The 20,519-nt window shown below is 55.0% G+C and overlaps 1 protein-coding gene across 4 annotated transcripts in view; it reads left to right on the top strand.

Moving 5' to 3' along the window:
* Positions 1 to 20,519, top strand: part of PITPNM2 (phosphatidylinositol transfer protein membrane associated 2) — a 143,793-nt gene that overhangs the window by 41,599 nt on the left and 81,675 nt on the right. The gene's annotated exons all lie outside the window — the stretch shown is intronic.

The raw sequence follows: 20,519 nt of genomic DNA, 5'->3' as shown, positions 1-20,519 counted from the left end.
CCAGTGCCTCGCCAGCTCCCAGGTGCAACGACGGGCCTGCCCCCTCACCTGGCTGTGGTCCTTCTGTCAGAGCCCTGGCAGAGCAGCAGCTCCTCAGTCTGGCAGCACTGGGTATTCTCCGAGGGCTAGTAGTGCCTGGGCAGCCTGCGTGCTGTCCAGGTGGGGAGGCAGAGCGCGAGAGCACCCAGGGTTGTCATTTGCCTGGATTGCTGAAGGGGGTCCTGCTATAGGGTTCCATACTTTAGAAAAAAGCTGGGGTGGATGGCGCAAAAATGCCAGCCCTGGGTGAGCGTGAAGGAGGGAATCAGTTTACCCTCTCATCTGGCAGATGTTTACTGTGCCAGGCAGTGGGTCACAGTGAGGGAGGAGAACTCTCCATCTGGGATCAGACACGTATCAGAGCGTGTAATACATCAGTAAAGGGAGGCAGAGAGTGCAGCCGAAGCAGAGAGCAGGCAGTGGCCGACTGCCTGATGGGGAAGATTTCATAGAAAATGGGACATTTCTGTTGGGTTTTGAAGGATGCATAGGAGTTTACCAGAAGGGAAGGGGGAAGGGCACAGAGAACAGCAGGAGCCAGTGCCTTTAGTACTCATAGTGTGTGGTATGTTTGGGGAATGGGAGAAGTCCTAAGTGTCAGAAGTGCGGGTCAAAGGTGGTGAGTTGGAGATCAGGCCAGGAAAGGGGCTGGACCCTGTAAAATTCCAGCCAACACACACACCAAGGAGCTCCCAGCAGGGAAGCTCTACCTACAGAGTTGAGACAAACCTTGTTTTAAACCCAGCTCCATCACTAACTGCAAAGTGGTCTTGAGAAGATTGGGAGTTCAGCTTCCCAGAGGCTTCATGTCGTCATCTGTGGAATGGTCAGGTCGAATCTACCTTGCTCAGCAGCCAGGATTAAATGGCACCTATGTGGGGCACTCTGTGATCACTCCACAACCGGGGGTTCTTTCCCTCCTTGTGGGGAGGTGCTTCTAGAGCCCTGGCCCTGCCCCGGAGAGACCTGGGATGGGCCGGGGCTCACAGGAGGGAGGGACGGACAGGGAGTCAGATGTAAGTCAGGACTGGGGGCTAGAGATCCAGGCAGGGAGGGGGTGTCAGGGACCAGCCCAGAGGCCCCGTCATAGAAGCAGGGGCAGCATGAGATCAGAAAGCTCCTCCCTGTTGGGAGCAGTGACAGGTCAGAGAACACCCCAGGCAGGCCACAGCCACAGCCACAGGGATGGTGAGTGAGTCTTCTGAATCCCATGTGCTCAAAAGCTCTGCCCTTCAGATGTGTGATTGGGTCCAGCCCCTTTCCCAGTCTGAGGTCCAGCTCACCACCCTTGACCCCGCAGTTCTGCCACCTGGGACTTCTCCCATTCCCCAAACATACCACGCACTTTGAGTACTAAAGGCATTGGCTCCTGCTGTTCCCTGTGCCTTTCCCCCTTCTCTCCTGGTAAACTCCTATGCATCCTTCAAAGCTCAACTGAAATGCCCCCTCTTCAATTAAATCTTCCCCATCAGGCAGTTATCCACTGTCTTCTCTCTGCTCTGGCTGCGCTCTGTGCCTCCCTCTATTGATGCACTGTGTGCTGTTAATGTGTCTGTCCCCCGTCCCAGATGGTGAGTTCTTCCAGGACTCTGAAGCTGGCTGGGGAGGAGGAGCCACCCACTGGTTCCCCCACAGTCCCAGCTGCTTCCCTGACCAGCCAGGTTGTCTTCGAGTCACCCTCCCTGCCAGGAGGTGAGAAGTGGCCGGGTCAGCAGGAGACGGTGCATACACTTCCATGGTGAGCCCTGTACCTGTGTCCAAGTGCAAGGGGGTGAGGCAGCAGGGAGACGCCCTGCAACCTTGGTCTGGCGGGTGGCCTGCTTTTTGTGTGTGTGCCCGGGCACGAGCAGAGCCCTCGTGTCTGCTCCCTTTGACTCTCCGTTCTCCTCTGAGCTGATCAATGTGCTGACATCCATCAGGAAACCGTGTCACCTTCGTTCTCCCCGTAGCCCGGCAGCCATGAGGTATCATTTAGGACTTGTCCACCGCATCACTACAGAGGACCGCGGCCAGCAGGGAAAGAGGGATTATGTTGTTCCCGTCTGGCTTCGGCTGCCTTCCCGGCCCCATCCAGCTGTTCCCTGTTACCCACGGCCAAGCGGCAGATGTGGGGAGCAAGGTCAGCCGGGAGCTGGAGACCTGTCTGTCATCTTCACGTGAATGTCTTCAAGGCTATTTCTGGCCTCGCCATTATCCCCACGGCTTTGGGGGATAAATATAGACACGGATTGAGAAGCCCCAGTGGCAGGCAGGCAGCGCTGGAGAGCATGCGGACGGGGTGCTTGGCTATAAATAAGTCTGCTAGAACACCTCCCGAGCCACGCTGTGCTGTGCGGAAAGACAGATTTCCTTGCCGGCTCCCTCCCAAAGCACACTTGTGCCTGGGCGCGGGAGGGAGGGTCTGTGGGAGGAGAGGGAAGGAGGATGCCGGCTGTGGGGACCTTGCACAGCGGGGCGGGCTGCTGGGGGTAGTTCTCCCTTAGCGCTCTCTAGTAGCTTATAAAGGGCACCGGCTGGTGGCCCTAGCAAGAGTCCTAGGACAGTCGCACGTTGGGGGGCAGTGTGTTGTACCCGGAACAGCATCCTCAGCCCCTGCTTCCCCAGCATCCTCAGACCTGGTTCCCGCTGCAGCCGGGCCAGCAGACAGGGGCTGGGCCTGGGTGGTCCGGGGGCCCCTGCCCACGGGGCAGCTCCACTGCTTTCTCAAGCTGCCATCTGCCTCCTTTTTCTGCTTCACCCTCCTGACGAGAGCTCCTGGCTCCCCAGTGCTCAGCCAGGGCAGGCCGCCTAGTGACCCCGTTTAGGCTCAGTGGCAGGGGGTGGGAGTCGGTGGTCCCCGGCCCCTCCCCGCCGCCCCCTCCTCATGCCCGCCTTCCCCCATCTGCCTCCTTCCCGTCTCCGACCGCCCCCTCCGAAGCTGCAGCGGATACCTGGGCTGGCGCTGAGCAAGGACCAGGATGCGTGCCCAAGTGACACTTCTCATGCGAAAGGATAGGAGTCAGTATGCTGGCGAGAATCCTGTGACGTCCCCGTGAATAAAATATCGTTGCTGTGCAGTCACCGGTAGTGGGAAGTGATTTCCTCGAGCCCATTCCCCTCCGTGGCCTCAGTGAACAAAGACCCCCTATCCCCACCCCGGAGCATGTGCGCAGTCCCGGTGCAAGGACGGGACGGTTATTAATCCTGTGAACATCACCTCTGCGGATGGGGTGTAGGCAGCCCTGCCTGTCCCACGGACGAGGGATCTGCACCCCTGCCCCACGGTCATTCCTGCTGCTTTAGGGCTTCGAGGACAAAGGGAACCACAGGGCCACTTTGGCTTCTCAAGTGGGCAGCATGTGTGTGGACCCGTCATTCAGACCGGAATGTGGGCTCGGAGCAGGGGTTGCAGAGATGAATTGGGTCTGTTCCCCGCTCTGAGGAGCTCATTGGCCGGCGGACGAGACTGATTCAACAGGCAGTTGTGGTGCTGGTGATACGAGCCTGATGGGAAGGGGGACTCCTTCTGGGGCTCAGAGCCCACGGAGGAAGCTCTCAGGGGCTCTGACACGTAGGCTGGACTTTGTAGAATGCCAGGTTCACCCAACCCGGGAGGTGGGGGAGGGCCTTCCCAGCAGAGGGAACAGCCTGTGCAAAGGCACAGAGGCCAGAGGATGCCCAGTGGGGATGGGGGCTCTGCTGGGAGCACAGGCTGAGCCCAGGGAAGGAGCCAGATCGGGGTTCAGGAGCGTGGATGTTGTCTTAGAAGCCAAGGGGGAGCACTGAGGGGCTCAAATCAGAGGGCTGTCACCCTCTGATGTGTGTATTAGAAAAGGCTTCATCTGACTTCAGGGAGACGACAGGTTGGAGGCAGAGGGGAGGAGGGGACAGGCTGGTGGCAGCATCACGGTGTCTTGGTTTGTTGAGTCCCTGAAAGATTTTTTTTTTTTTTTTTTTTTTTGCGATGCGCGGGCCTCTCACTGCTGTGGCCTCTCCTGTTGTGGAGCACAGGCTCCAGACGCGCAGGCCCAGCGGCCATGGCTCACGGGCCCAACCGCTCCGCAGCATGTGGGATCCTCCGGACCGGGGCACAAACCCGTGTCCCCTGCATCGGCAGGCGGACTCCCAACCACTGCGCCACCAGGGAAGCCCAAGATTTTTTTTTTTTTTAAGCCTTGTATTTTCTTTTCTTCCTTTTTAAAAATTTATTTATTTATTTTCGGCCATGTTGAGTCTTCGTTGCTGCATGCGGGCTTCTCTTGCTGCGGAGCATGGGCTCTAGGCGTGTGGGCTCAGTAGTTGTGGATTGCGGGCTCTAGAGCGCAGGCTCACTAGTTGTGGCGCACGGGCTTAGTTGCTCCGCGGCGTGTGGGATCTTCCCGGACCAGGGCTCGAACCCGTGTCCCCTGAATTAGCAGGCAGATTCTTAACCACTGCACCACCAGGGAAGTCCAATTCTTTTGTTTTTAACCAAGCCTGTAAAATCCGGATGTACGTATATGGGTACGCGCCTGAGAAACTCGGCTTTCAAAAGATGGCAGGGCCGGGCAAGGAGCCACCCATTGGTTGACTTGCTCAGGTCCCCTTGTCACCAGAGGGGTGACTTTGTCCAGCAAGCTTGGCCGCTGCCAGTAGCCCGGATCTGGAGCCGAGATAACTGCTTCCCTAGGGCCTTAGCCCATGACCCCGGTTTCCCTCTCCAGGCTTCAACCCCGAATCAGCCGGTTGTAAGAGGATGTTGGTGTGTGGCTCCCAGCATCCCCACCCCGCCAGCCACGTTCCCCTCCTCAGCCTAATACTGATGCTATGCGGTGAGTTCCAGCACCCTGAAAAAGAAGTGACTTAAAAAGTGCCGTGTGGGGCTTTCCTGGTGGCACAGTGGTTGAGAGTCCGCCTGCCGATGCAGGGGACACGGGTCGCCTGCCGATGCAGGGGACACGGGTTCGTGCCCCGGTCCGGGAAGATCCCACATGCCGCGGAGCGGCTGGGCCCGTGAGCCATGGCCGCTGGGCCTGCGCATCGGGAGCCTGTGCTCCGCAATGGGAGAGGCCACAACAGTGAGAGGCCCGCGTACCACAAAAAAAAAAAAAAAGTGCCGTGTGATGGAAAGATAAACATGTTTGCTTAAGTGAACCACAGAGCCCAGAAGTTAATCTGGTCATGTAAATGTTTTCACGTATTTATGATTCTGCGGGTATACATTGGTAAATAGAAGAAAGGAGAGGTTGTGTGGCCTTGACCTTGCCTTCGGAGAAAGGTGTGGTATTTGTTAAGCCCCAAAGCCCCAGCCTTCATGGATTGAGAAGGTCAGAGCCAGGAGCCTCCTAAAGGGCATTCAGGTCCAAGCCCTTCATTTCTCAGATGGGAATAAAGAAAAACTGTTTCTCTGCTCAACACTTCTGACACCAAACGTGTGGGTTCTCCACACCAAGCAATTTTCCAGTTCTCTGTGGGCACCAGCTGGGTGTCCTTCCAGTCAATTCAGTTCTGACGTTAACTTCCCGAGGTTAGTGAAGACCCCTTGGGTTCAAGGCTCAGTCCCACTAGACTGCCCCCTCAGACTCCAGTCACACGTCGTGGGTCCCCGGTTACCCACCCCTGACTGGGCTACAGATTGGGGGTGCCCACCCTCCCCCACCTCAGGTTCAGTAATTTGCTGGAAGTTCACAGAACTCCGGGGACATTTACTTATGTTAACTGGCTTATTATAAAGGATGTGATAAAGGATACAGATGAACGGCCAGAGGAAGAGGTTATATAGGGGGTGAGGTCTGGAAGGGTCCCAGGCACAGGAGCCTCTGTCCCCGTTGAGTTGGGTGCACCACCCTCCCTGATGTGTTCATCGACCGGAAGCTCTCAGAACCCGTGGTTGAGATGTCATCATACAGGCATTAGCTCAACCTCCAGCCCCTCTCCCTTCCTGGAGGCTGGGGGGTTGGGCGAAAGTTCCAACCCCCTAATCACGTTTTGGTCTTCCTGGCTTCCAGCCCCTGACACTCCCTAGGGGCTCCCAGCCACCTGTCATCTCATTAGCATAACACTCATCACCCAGGAAAGTACAAGGGTTTTAGGACTCTTTAGAATTCTTTAGTTCCTCTGTGCCAGGAACCAGGAGACAAGACCAAACATATTTCTTTTTTTAAAAATTTATTTATTTATGTATTTACTTTTGGCCGCGTTGGGTCTGCATTGCTGTGCGCGGGCTTTCTCTAGTTGTGGCGAGTGAGGGCTACTCTTCGTTGCAGTGCGCGGGCTTCTCATTGCGGTGGCTTCTCTTGTTGCGGAGCACGGGCTCTAGGCACCCGGGCTGCAGTAGCTGTGGCTCACGGGCTCTAGAGCACAGGCTCAGTAGCTGTGGCACAGGGGCTTAGTTGCTCCGCAGCATGTGGGATCTTCCCGGACCAGGGCTCGAACCCGTGTCCGCTGCATTGGCAGGCGGATTCTTAACCACTGCGCCACCAGGGAAGTCCCTATATTTCTTATTATATCACAGTATCTCAGGGAAACTGATCCCCGTGGAGCTGGGTGAGGGGACATGTGTCCCGAGGCACACAGAGGACTTGGTGGCAGAGCCTGGTCCTTGGGCCCCCTCTAAGGTCTGTCCTGGGGCCCATGGAAGTCACTCCCTTCCCTGCCCAGGAAGATGGAAAGCTGACAGCTTGGTCTGCGGGGACCCCAGAGGCGTTCCCTTCCCCTCTCTGTGCTGCCTTGTCCCCTGCCCCCTGCCCCCTGATGGACCAGCGTCGCAAGTCGACCTGGCTCCCACATTGGTTCCTCACCCACCTGCTTCCCCTCGTACCTCTTTTTTTTTAAATTTTCTGTCTTACACAACTTTATTCTATTGTCTGACTGCAGCATTTGGGTAAGGAGCACACTTTTCTTCTTGGCTAACGTTTCCCTTTGAGCTCTCGCATGGCACGCGGGATCTTAGTTCCCCAACCAGGGATAGAACCCATGCCCCCTGAAGTGGAAGCTCGGAGTCCTAACCACCGGACCACCAGGGAAGTGTCCCCCTCGTACCTCTTGAACCCAGCGGGACAGGTGGTCTGCGCCCGACGGGTGTGGGTCGGAAAGCAGGTCCATGCCGGGTGAAGTTCCTGAGCCTGGGGGTCAGACGGGCACGAGCCCTGTGGCTTTGGACAGGTGCCACATCCGCCACTCTCTGCAAAGTGGAAATCATAAAATGTCACCTCCTAGGGGTGCTGTGAGGATGAAATGAAATGAGCTCCAGCAGGTGGGGGTCCTTTCTGGCCTGTTTCTGCTGTCTTTTGAAGGAAGTGTTTCAGATCCCTCTGCACCGACAGGGAGACTGAGGCATAGGAAGGCTGTGACTTGGGAGGGTCACAGAGCCAGTGCCTGCTTGTTGTTCCTTAAGCGCGGTGACTTCTCTCCCGTGCCATGGCGGGTGTGCTGCAGGAGGCCTGGGCCAATGGCAGGGTCTCTGGTCAGAGGTCAGGGTCTAGCCAACGACCTTGAACAAGCCACGCAGGCAGGGTTCCAGCGTCCTTGTTTGCCCAAACACTTGCGCACATGATCCAGACCAGTGTTTACCAGGGTCTAATGGCTGGCGCTGGGCTGGCACCCGGCGATCTGGGGAGATTTTTAGGAACCTTCCATTTCTTCTTCCCTTCTTTCCTTTGATCTGTAGGCCCCCTGCCCCCACCCGTCCCCTTCCTCCGCCCTGTCTGGAAGGGCCTTTGGAAGGCTGACCCTATGATCCCACGCTGTCGCCTGGGCATGGTTTTGGAGAGCCACTGGGCCTTTGATGTGTGTGTGCAGAGGACTGCCCATGATTTATGGTCCTGTGGGGGAAGGGAGAGGCCTCTGCTTACCAGCTTCCCAAAGTCCTTGCTTTATGGCTGGAGCTGGAGGGCTGCTGTTTGGATAACATCCCCAGAGGGCTTGGCCTGCTTTAAGGGCGCAGAGCAGATAACAGAGACCTCAGGACTGTCGCACCACTCCTGGGAAGCCCCCTCTGAGCTCTTGGAGGGGCCAGAAGCTCTCTGAGCTTCTCTGTACTCCAGCCCCCCACACCCGTGCCCCTCAACTCCGTGCCCCTGACGGTCACCTGAGCTGAGATGGCCTGACCCCCTGCCCCGAAGTGTATGGTCTGCCCTAGGTTGGTGAGGGTCAAACAAGATAGACGCTTCGGAAATAAGTTACCTGGCTGGGTAGGAAGTTTGTGATGTGACCCCGAAGCGTGGCAGGAGCAGCTGCCCACGTGGCCCGGCGAAGTCTGTCTGCTCTAGGCCAGCTGCGGCCTTGGACGCCAGCCTGCATGTGGCGGTCCCTGGCTCAGGGGATGGGCTTCGTCCCTCAGGTGACAGGGGATGCCTCTGCCAGAGGGTCTGACGGGTCCGGCTCTGGCCCCGCAAACCTCAGGTTCCTCACCACTGACCTGGTCTCCTCTGGCAACCGTCACCCAGCTCATGGGATTCTCGGATGCCCAGTGCTGGGAGTGAGGGGGCTCGTAGAGGGTGCCACTGGGACCTGCCCGGGAATCGCAGATACTCTGGGCTCCTCTCTGCCCCCAGTGTCATTGCTCTTGTTCGTTCGTGGCTGTTGTTTTAGCAGAGAGAAGATGGTAGACCCACAAACCAGCTGGAGGGTGGTGTCTTGTCGGTTTCTGTCTCGGGGTTGGAGGGTTTGGAGATGTGAAGATGTCTCTGCCCGGCCGTCACCTGTCTCCGGGGTCCTCTGGCTCCACAGATGTGGCCCAGGGGGAGCTGCGTGCCCTTTTTCTCCCTCCCGGCGCTGGCGCTGGCATTGGGGCTTTGGGGATGAGAGAGTGAGCTGCAACAGCGTCCAGCCAGGGGGCTGCCGGGTAGCAGGGGGGACGGGACTCAGTAGCAGAGGGAAACTCTACCTCAGGGCCTTCTTCAGCAGCCTTACTTGGTTGTTTACAAATGGTTGCTTTCTGTGGTCATTTTTTTTTCCGCACCGCCGGGCATATGAGACCTTAGTTCCCTGACCAGGGATCAAACCTGTGCCCCCTGCAGTGGAAGCGTGGAGTCCTAACCACTGGACCACTAGGGAAGTCCCTCTGTGGGGTGTTTTTTGAATTTTTTTTTTACAAAAGCCTTCTGGGATTATAATTCACATCCTATACAATTCACTCATTTAAAGTGTACGATTCAGTGGTTTTTAGTATATCCTCAGACCTGTGCAGCCATCACCAGTATCCGTTTTAGAACATTTTCATCTCTCCAGAAATGAACCCCTGGACATCCTGCCCCCGCCCGCCCTCCCCATTGCTTCCTAAACCCCCAGCCCCTGGCAACCACTAACCTGCTTCCTGTCTCTGTGGATTCACCTCTTCTGGACGTTCGTGTCAGTGGAATCCTACAGTCTGTGGCCTTTTGTACGAGGCTTCTTTCACCCAGCATGGCGTCTTCAGGTTGATTCATGTTGTAGCCTGTGTCAGTACTTCATTCCTTTTTGTGGCTGAATCATGTGTCATTGGCCATGTTTTGTTTTCCTTTCATCGGTTGATAAGTACATTTTTTTAAAGATTTATTTAGTAAAAAAAATGTTATTTTTGGCTGTGTTGGGTCTTAGCTGCGGCACACGGGATCTTCCATTGTGGCGCGCAGGCTTTTCTCTAATCGTGGCGTGCGGGTTTTCTCTCTCTAGTTGTGGCGTGTGGGCTCTGTAGTTTGCAGCACGCAGGCTCTCTAGTCGAGGCACGCAATCTCAGTAGTTGTGGCACGCAGACTTTGTTGCCCCACGGTATGTGGGGTCTTAGTTCCCTGACCAGGGATCGAACCCTCGTCCCCTGCATTGTAAGGCAGATTCTTTACCACTGGACCACCAGGGAAGTCCCGATGAGTGCACTTTTAAAGTGATTTTTTTCTGCATCTCAAACACAGTTCTGAGCTACTGAGTGGGTCAGGGGCAAGTGTAGAGAATGCAAATAGCAGAAACGGCCGCTTCCAAGAGGGGCTCGCAGGGGTGGGACGGGGACATTCTTTCTCTGAGCAGCCCCTCGACAGGGAAAAGGGAGAGTTGGGGGGACCCGGAAGGAGAGGGTCCGTTTTAGGTTTTCTTTTCTTATTCTGGGAGATGGGCAGACAAGGAGAGTGCCAGGCCTCAGCAGAGGTAGAGGACTCTTGATGGAGGCCTTGGCCAAGGCTGGAACCCCAGGCTGCGTATGTCCCGAGGCTCTGCGTTGAGGCCAACATCTAAGGCCTCCAGGAGCCTTGCAGGCAGATCCAGAAGGAGCCCAGATTAGAGTCGGCCTGATTGATTACAACCCAGGGATTAGGGGAGGGCAGTTAATCGTTTGTTTAATCTTGCTCTAATTGTCTCGTCTTTCCTAACAGAGTGACTAGTAATCCTGTTTGAGGCTGAGTGCAGCACTCCTTTCTGGAGGACAGAGTTTTTTGTTTTTTAATTTATTTATTTAATTTACTTTTGGCTGCGTTGCGTCTTTGTTGCTGCACAAGGCTTTCTCTAGCTGCGGTGAGCGGGGGCTACTCTTCGTTGTGGTGCGCGGGCTTCTCCTTGCAGTGGTTTCTCTTATTGCAGAGCATGGTCTCTAGGCGCGCGGGCTTCAGTAGTTGTGGCATGTGGACTCAGTAGTTGTGGCTCGCGGGCTCTAGAGCACAGGCTCAGTAGCTGCGGCGCACCGGCTTAGTTGCTCCATGGCATGTGGGATCTTCCCGGACCAGGACTCGAACCGGTGTCCCCTGCATTAGCAGGTGGATTCTTAAGCGCTGCGCCACCAGGGAAGCCCGAGGACAGAGCTTGTATTGAAAGGCATCACACCTCTCAGCTCTCTACAGGCCATGCCTGAGCCACCGCTGGTTCTTAGGTGCGGAGGCCGCAGCCAGGGGTCACAGGGAAGATTCTGCAGCCTCCAGGTGGGGCCGGCCTCACCCACCCTAGAGTGTAAGTGCAGAACACTGGGTGGGGGGTTTCTCCACTGAGCTGTCTTACTTGCAAGGACCCCTCAGGTTCCAGAACCAAACAAGAGGGCCAGGAGGTGCAGAGAAACAGCTCCTGCATTGACTGTCTCCGAAGTCAGGCGTCCATAGGAGGCTTTGTCCACTTTCTTTAATACGAGCCCTGCATCAGCCCTGCCAGGCGGGGGTGACGGTTGAGGACACATCGGTGCAGGGGGGCCTCCCAGCTTACGCGTGGGTTGGGATGGCTCCTGCTCTCCGACGCTGTGGGTGGCCCAGAGACGAGGGCTGATCTTCTTCATAGGAACCGCCGGCTGGTGCAGGTGGGGTCTCCAGGGTAGTGTGCGGACGGCGCTTTCTGGGTTTGACAGCCAGGCTCCCGTAGGCTCTGGGTGATGGCAGGAAGGTGTCTGAATCGGGGTGGCCCACCCGGGGGTTCCAGGGTTTTAAAAAACATCAGCCAGGGCTTCCCTGGTGGCGCAGTGGTTGAGAGTCCGCCTGCCGATGCAGGGGACACGGGTTCGTGCCCCGGTCCAAGAAGATCCCACATGCCGCGGAGCAGCTGGGCCTGTGAGCCATGGCCGCTGAGCCTGCACGTCCAGAGCCTGTGCTCCGCAACAGGAGAGGCCACGACAGTGAGAGGCCTGCGTACCGCAAAAAAACACACAAAAAACAAACAGTACAAAGGAGCATAAAGGGGGGAAATTGCATTAAAAATTTTTTCTTTTTTTATCTTAAGAACAATTAAATTATTCAGTTTTACATTCAAGAGTTTACACATTTTGGGCTTCCCTGGTGGCGCAGTGGTTGAGAGTCCGCCTGCCGATGCAGGGGACACGGGTTCGTGCCCCGGTCCGGGAAGATCCCACATGCCGCGGAGCGGCTGGGCCCGTGAGCCATGGCCGCTGAGCCTGCGCGTCCGGAGCCTGTGCTCCGCAACGGGAGAGGCCACAACAGTGAGAGGCCCGCGTACCGCAAAAAAAAACCCAAAAAACACAAAAAAAACATCAGCCAAGCTGACCCTCGTGCTTGTTTTGCATTTGGGCCTCAGGCACATGGTGATGCTGGCTTCTCACTCCCCCACCCCCAGCTCCCAACCGCCTGCCCCCAGCCTGTGCCGGGGAGGAGTCACCAGCATCAAGAACCACTGACCCGCAGTGGAGAAGTTAGATTGATGGACTTAACAGCCCCCCACCATCTATGGTGGTGAGAGCCAAGGGGGGGAACATTGATCAGCCTCTGTCGGATTGTCCCGCGAGACAGAGGGCGGCTCTCACAGCCGGAGGGACCGCTGTTTCTCACCCGTGTGAGCGGCTGGAAATCATGTGCCCCACGAGGCTGCTCCTGGGGCCGCACAGCACTTGGGGGGTTTCCAGAAGTCTGTCTCCTAAGGAAGGGGCTGCAGGACGGCGATCCTGCCGTGAAGCCAGGGGGCAGGTGGCCTGGCCCCGTCAGCAAGAGTGTGACCGTGTGAGTGGCCCAACCCCTGCTGCTTCTCCTGGATGCTACAGCCTCATACTCATTACGGAGCTTCCAGCTTGTCCTCCTTGCTCGAGGAAGCAGGGCAGGTGGGCCTGCGGAGACCTCACTGTCTAACAGTCATGAAATGTTAGAACAGCTGCTGATACTTACTGGGTGCTCGCCCTGTGCCAGGCACTGTGCTGGATACTTCCCTCATGTTATCTCATTTCATCTTTGCGACACTCCCGGTGTCAGCGCTGACACTAACCTCCTTTTACAGATGAGGAGATGCCGAGAGACTAGGTAACTGGACTGGGCGTTGCCGGCCTGGCTTTTGACTCCTTTTGGAGGCCCAGCTGCCCAGTTGGTGGTCACTGGGAGCAAGATGGGCAGGACAGAGTGCTGGCTGGGTCTGTAACCCCTGGTGGGACTTGAGGCAGTTACCTTCTCGAGCTTCTGTTCCTACAACTGTCAAGTGAAGACAGAAATGCCTGCCTCTGAGGACGGTTGTGAGGATGGAAGGAGATGGTCTGGATCAAGGGTCAGGAGCTTCCAAGATGGTCCTCTACGCTCCTGCCTCCTGGTACTCGGCCCCGGGCAGTCCCCTCCCACGCTGGACAGGGCTGACCCGTGTGACCCATGGATGTGGTGGGAATGACAGAGTGTAAGGGCCAAGGCACAGTGTGTTTCTTGCCGTCCTCTCTCTTGGGTCGCTCCCTCTGGGAAGCCAGCCGACACCCGTGAGCTCAGAAGGGGCTCTTCCGGCCCTAGCTGAACCTTTTGATGACCACAGTCCTGGTCAGCCTCTTGACTGTGACCCCCTGAAGGACCTGGACCCAGAACCACCTTTTGCTAAAAGCCCCTTTCGGATTCTGGATGCCCAGAAACAGCATGAAATTACGAACGTTCATTGTTTTAAACCACTAAGATTGGGGTAATCGGTAACACAGCCGTAGATCACTAATACAAAGTGCCGTAAATGCTCATTTCCTTCCTGCTGTTCCACTGACTCATCTCTGTTCCACTGGCTGCAGAGATGCCTGTTTGCTGCTCTCCCTCATAACTGCAGGTCCTGATGGCTCACATCAAGGCCTTTGCACAGAGCACCGGGGTTGGTCCCATCCAGAGCCCGCAAGGGCACATCTGCTTTGTTGGTCCCTGGAACCTTCCGTCTTTGGCCTGAGCTTGAGGGCTGGTAGGGAGGTGACGGGTGAGGGAGAGGCAGGTGAAGAGGGGTCTCTAATCCATGGGTTTCTCTTGCTTTGTTTGCAGGAGTTGTTTTAGTTGAGAGTGAGGCAGGGATGTTCCAGCCTTTGAGTATGGGAGGAAAATTCATGTTCTTTCTTTCTCCTCCTCTTTCTTCATCTTCCTCTTTCCCTGGCTCAGCATTACAGACCACCTGAGACAAAGACTTTTTCCCTTTTGTGGGGGTCAGTCTGCAGAGAGCTGGTCCTAGGGCCCAGAAGGGAGCCGGGGGCAGCCGGATGGTCTTCCCAAGAGAGGGTTCTGGGCCAGCAGCGAGGGTAGGAGGGTCCCCTTTTGAAGCAGGCCAGGCAGGTGGGAGGCCATAGGAGAAAGGCAGGGAGGGTATAGGCCGGGCACAGTCTGTTGCCTTTGAGAGAGCCAATCTGGCTGGTGGGAAGAGGCACTTAACAGCCTCTGCCAGTGATGTCCCTGTTGTTGGCCCCAAACAGACTGACCTCACTGGCCAGTTGCAAGAAAGTACATTTCGGACCAACGGCTTGATCTCTAGTGCCCAGCGGGGATGGAATTTTACAGCCTCAAGCTTCTTCAGATTTGCACAGAAGGGCCGAAGGTGTCCCCTGTAAGATGCCTCACCAAGGTCCTTGTGGCTACCCTGTCCTGAAGGACCTGTCCCTTACCTTCTCATTCTCCATAAAAAGCAAGATGACTTTATATGGTTCATGGAGAGAGAGGGCTGTGTTCCACTTAGCTTGATCTGCTCGGCGGGTACGAGCGGTCTTGTTGAATCTGTACGTGCTTTTATTTATGTATTTACTTATTGCTTATTGAAGTATAGCTGACTTATTAGATTCATAGTGAGTCAGTATTTTTGCAGACTACACTCCATTATAAGTTATTACAAGATAATGGCTTGTCCATGCTTTTAAAGAGCTGTGTTGTACATCCTTTGTTGTTTAGTTATCCATAATTCAGTCATTCCATAGAGTTTTTTAAAAAAAATTTTGAAAACATTCTATAGAAGCGTAACAAACCTACAGAAAGTGTACAGACATTAAGTGTCCTGCTGATAGCTTTGTACAGACTGACCATCCAGATCGATTGACAGGGCGTCAGCTGTCCCCAAAAGCTCCCCCGACTTCCAACAACCACCCTCACTTCTAAAGCCATCCACAGGGACTTCTCTGGTGGTCCAGTGGTTAGGACACTGTGCTTTCACTGCCGAGGCCTGGGTTTGATCCCTGGTTGGGGAACTAAGATCCCAAGAGCCATGCGCGTGGCCAAAAAAATTAAAGAATAAAGCTATCAACAGAGTTTTTGGACACCACTCATATGCCAGGCATCGTTCTAAACACTGGAGATTTAGCAGTGAACCAAATGAAATCCCTTCCTAAAACACACTGGTGGTACTAAATGCCAGGAAGGGAAAAAAGCAAGGGACTAGGATAGAGAGAGAGGGTGAGGGTGGTAGGGGTTTGAGATACCATGATAGAGCCTCTCTGTAAAAACCTAAATGAACTTAGGAGCAAGTCCTAATAATATCTGAGAAAGAGGGACTAGCAGGTGCAAAGGGCAGAAGTGTGCTTGGCAAGTCTGAGGAGTGAGAGAGGAAAAGTGGAAGGAGATGGTAGAGTCAGGGGCGTGATCTTGGAGGACTTGTAGGTCGTGGTAAAGACTTTGGACTTGGGACTTCCCTGGTGGTCCAGTGGTTAAGACTCCGCGCTTTCACTGCAGGGGGCCTGGGTTCAATCCCTGGTCGGGGAACTAAGATTCTGCATGCCACGCAGCACGGAAAAACAAACAAACAAAACTCAAAAAAACCTCCTAAGTGTGAAGGGAGCTGTTGGAGGGTGTTGAGGTATAGGCATGACATATTCCTATTTGCATTTACATTTTTTAAAATAAATTTATTTTATTTGTTTATTTTTGGCTTCATTGGGTCTTCGTTGCTGCGCACGGGCTTTCTCTAGTTGCGGCGAGCGGGGGCTACTCTTCATTGCTGTGCGGGGGCTTCTCATTCTGGTGGCTTCTCTTGTTGCAGGGCACAGGCTCTAGGCTCCCGGGCTTCAGTCATTGCGGCATGAGGGCTCAGTAGTTGTGGCACACGGGCTTAGTTGCTCCGTGGCATGTGGAATCTTCCCAGACCAGGGCTTGAACCCGTGTCCCCTGCATTGGCAGGCGAATTCTCAACCACTGCGCCACCAGGGAAGTCCTGCATTTACATTTTAAAATGCTCACTTTGGCTGCCGTGTAGCTAAAAGAGTTGTTAGTGAAGCTATTCTTCAGAGGGTGGCATAGAGGGAAGTGAATCACCTTCAAGGATGAGTTGGAAGCCACTTGCCCCTTAGCCATGCACACAGAATCACCCGCCGGCCACCAGCGTGCAGGCCTCCCCTCTCCGCCGTGTCTGGCCGCTGAAAGGGTGGGGGCTTTCAGGTGTCCCCTGGGTCTCAGAGCTGCTGGGGAGGCATCGTAAGGCGGAGCCAGGCGCGGAGCTTTTCCTCCCCTCCCCCTGCCCAGCCTGGGTTCCGAGGGAGTAAACTGCACACTTGGGTGCTGACCAGTGCAGCTGGGCTGAGTGGAACGAAGTATGAAGATCTTGGGCCTGACCTTGGAGACCTCCGAGAGGAACCAGGCCAGTCCCGCTGTGCTGTGGGCTTCCCTGAGGGGCCTGCTCTGAGACCTTTCCCTCCGGCTTATGGAAACTCACGTAGCCCGGATGTCAGAGTTGCAGAAGCTGCCAGGGGATCTGCCTCTGCTTTCTTGGGCCCCTCTCTCTTCCTCCCTCCCTCCCTTCCTTCCTTCTTTCCTTCCTTCCTCCCTTCCACACTTCTCTCAAGATACCCTATGGTGGACCTAGAGATGATCCTACTAAGTAAGTCAGACAGAGAAAGACAAGTATCATATGATATCGCTTATATGCAGAATCTTAAAAAAAAGATACAACTGAACTTATTTACAAAACAGAAACAGACTCACAGACTTAGAGAACACATTTATGCTTACCGGGGCAGAAGGGTTGCAGGGAGGGATAGATTGGGAGTTGGGGATTGACATTGTACACACTGCTATATTTAAAATAGGTAACCAACAAGGATCTACTATAAAAAGATTAAAATTTTTTTTTAAAAGGGACTTCCCTGGTGGTCCAGTGGTAAAGAATCCGCCTTCCAATGCAGGGGATGCGGGTTCAATCCCTGGTTGGGGAACCAAGATCCCACATGCTGCAGGGCAACTAAGCCCACGCACCACAGCCACTGAGCCCACGTGCCACGACTAGAGAAAGAAAACCCTCACGCCACAACTAGAGAGAAGCCTGTGCACCGCAACGAAGAGCCTGCATGCCGCAACTAAGACCCAACGCGGCCAAAAAAATAAAGAAAATAAATAATAAAAATAAAATAAATAAATATATATTTTTTAAACCTATAAAAAAATTTAAAAAAAAAACCCAGCGATGCACTATGGAACAGTGAGAACCAGCTCAGGCCCTGGAACCTCATGACCAGGGTTGGAATTCGGTTTCATTGCCTCCAGGCTATGTGACCTGGAGTAAGTAAGTCACGAACCTCTCTGTGCTTCTGTTTCCTCATATGCAAAATGGGGACAAAAGGGATTAAATTAGTTAAACCACATAGCACACAGTAAGCCTACAGGCCCCATCCTCTGCCTTCTGGGTCACTGACCATCCCCACCCCCACCCCCCACCCCCCGCTAGCCTGTACAGAGATTAGTGGTGCATGTCTTCTTTGAGTTGTCTGAGATCACTGCCCCTGGACCCTCTTTGAAGGAATGCATTTGGGAGATTATAATTAGAATCATTACCATTTATCGACCTTTGCCCACGTCCCAGCTATATGCCAAACACATCATCTCACCTCACCCTCAAAAAAATCCTGTTTTCTTCCCCGTGTTATAGAAAAGAAAACTGAGCCTTAGAGGGATGAAGGAACTTGCCAAGGTCCTCTGACTGGTTATCGCAGAGCAGGATCTGACTGCCCGCCCACGAGCTGCTTCTCTCCAGCCAGGAGCAGCGTGATGGTGCCGGCTTGCCATGGTTCCTTAGCGCTACTGGTTTCCAATTCTTGCTCAAGGCCACCCTGCCTGGTCCCAGTGACTCTCCCTGCATCTGGCTATAGGATGGGCCAGAGAGGACCTCTCTGCAAAAACCTACATAGACTTAGGAAGCGAGTCGTGTAATATCTGGGGAAATGCATTCCAGGCAAGAGGGCACAGCATGTCCGAAGGCCCTGAGGCATCTTTCAGAGAGGGTGTTCCTTGGGCCTTCTCCCTGTGGGCCTATGGTAGGCCATCAGGGACACAGGGAATCCTGACTTGGTGACGCTGGCTAACACGAGGAGCCTTTCTCTGAAGGTCCCTGGCATTGCTGCGTGACTGGAGGGGCCTGTGAGCTCCCCGGCTGCACTTCAGGAATTCAGGTCCAGCTAGTGGCAGGCCACAGAGGGTGCTGCCCGAGTCGCTGTGGAGTTGTCAGCCCCTCCTGTATCTTCAAATAGCATTTTGGAGAGTGGACTCTTTTTTTTTTTTTTTCTTTTTATATCTGTTCATTGTGGTAAAATATACATAAAATCGACCCCTTGAACCATTTTTAAGTACGTAGTTCCAGCGGCATTAAGTACATTCAAGTTGTTGGGCCACCATCCCCAGCGTCCATCTCCAGAGCTCTCTGCTTTCCCCAAACAGACACTCTGTCCCCATTAAACACCAGCTCCCCCTCCCCCATTCTCCTGGTACCTCCCCTTCTACCCTCCGTCTCTGTGAATCTGCCTTCTCCAGGCACCTCATACAAGTGGAATCACACGGTATTTGCCCTGTGGTGTCTGCCTCCTTTCACTCAGCACAGTGCTTCCCAGGTTCATCCGTGCCGTCAGGGAGCGGACTTTTTAGAAATAGATGAGGTGCTCGCAGTGTATGCCGGCCCCTGCCCCAGGAGCTGCCAAGGAACAAGAGGAAGAGAAGCCCAGGTCCTGGATAAAGTAACTCACATCATCCCTACGCCTGAAGGCTGGGGCTCCTCGGCTCCTGGCTTCCCCTGTTTGCATTTCTGTAGGTGGGCGCATCTTGAAAGCAAGACCCCCGTCCCACATTTAGTCCTCCACGGGCTGTGTGTTTAGGTGCTTCTCATCTCAGCCTCATTCTTCTCATCTGTGAAATGGACCTCGTGCACTGATTCTCAGATTATCTTTGGCCCTGTTGAGCTGGCTTCCCGTGGCCAGCCCGGAGCTGCCCCTTGTGTGCCAGGCCAACTGGGAGCAGGTGGGGGAGGAGTCCTTCTTAGACTATGACTTTTTTATTTATTAAAAATTAATTAAGGGACTTTGATGTATCAGGACTTAAGAGGAGTTGACAGGTCACATGGTCTCGGAAAGCACAGGGCTGGTAATCTATTTAAAAAAACATTTTCTTCTTCTTCTTTTTAATTTAATGAAGGAAATCATTAGCTGGGAAATTGGTAGAGCTGATTTATTCCTGTTTTGGGGAGGGGGAGTGGAAGAGAAAATCTGCTCTAATTGCCATTTGTTCTAAAACTATGTCAGCAAAATATTCCCATTAGCTGGACCTGGCATGGATGGAGACAGGGCCTCCAGCTTCCTTCCCTTCACACCGTGCTCTGGGCAGGGGCAGGGGGCTCTTTCTGGACCCAGGTGGGCAGCCGTGCTGTCAGCAGAGTCGCATCTTCTTAAAGGTCCCAGCAGACCTGCCCAGGTTCCCTGGTGTGTGTTCCGGTGGGGCCCCGGCTGCCCGCGAGCCCCGGGGCTCTCACACTCAGGGCCAGGTTCCCAGGGATGCGGGACTGGGACCCCCCATCTGGGAAAGAAGACTACGTGCGTCCTGGGCTTCATCTGGTTCCAGGGGGAGGCAACTGGGTTCACCCTAAAAATAACCAAACATGCAAACAGCTTCAACAGGCAAATGTTTTTCGTATCTGTGGGCCAGATAATTTAAAGGTACAGTTGTTTTTCCACTGTCCCAGTCTGTTTGTCTTCCCGGAGTGGGGAGGCTCTCTCGGGGGTGATCTGGGCTCTTCTGGGGTCACTGTCTTCTAGCCCCCCGGTTGAGGCCCGGCTGGGCGCTGAGGCCTCCCTGTGGGCCCTCAGCCACTGCCCTCTCCGTGGACGCCTCCTGCCCAAGTCTGGCGAGGGGTGAGCCCCCTGCCTCTGCCACGCGCTGACCGGCCTGGCTGGAGCACTGGTGCCCCTTCAGGCTTGCTGCGTGTGCGCAAGGGGTCTGAGCTCGTCCAGCCCAGAAACAGGAGTAAAGCAAGTTCTCAGAGAGTAAAACAAGTAGGATGTGGAGAAGGTGGAAGGCGAGGGACCGGCTGGGTGTGAGCCCCGCTCTGAGCAGTGGCTAGGTCTAGACCAGGTCTCCCGACCCCCTGCCTGTGCTGGCCTCCCCACGCTGGGGGCATCTGGGCCCTCGCCCCCCTCTATCCTTCCTCACTGCCCACAGCGCCACTGTGAGGCTCCAAGGCACATTGTCACATCCACGGCCGGGGACCCTGTCTGTCCCTGTAATAATCTTCCCATGCATGTGCCATGTCTAGAGGGAAAGCCCACCATCAAGTGGGGGGGGTCCTGCGGGCGCTGAGTGTGGTCACCCCTTGGGACGGTGGGCCTGGGACTCCAGGGCAGGGGTCTAAAGCCATGGGGCGGGGCCACCGTCGCTGGGAGTTGGTCCACAGTGTGGGGGAGGGGCAGACCCAGACCTGTGGGGTGGGGTACTGTCCTCTACAGAGTCTTCATTCATTCACTCACGCGCTCATTCATTCATTCCAAAGACTCGTTCAGTGCCTGCTGGGTCCCAGGCTGTCTGCTAGACCCTGGGGATACAGCAGTGAAAACAACCCAACCAAAATCCCTGCCCCCATGAAGCCTCCAGTCCAGTGGGAAAGACAACTTTAAAAAAAGAACG

The sequence above is a fragment of the Stenella coeruleoalba genome (assembly GCF_951394435.1).
Source record: "Stenella coeruleoalba genome assembly, chromosome: 14".
Lineage (NCBI taxonomy): Eukaryota > Metazoa > Chordata > Mammalia > Artiodactyla > Delphinidae > Stenella > Stenella coeruleoalba.
This window is presented reverse-complemented; position numbering and strand designations above follow the sequence as displayed.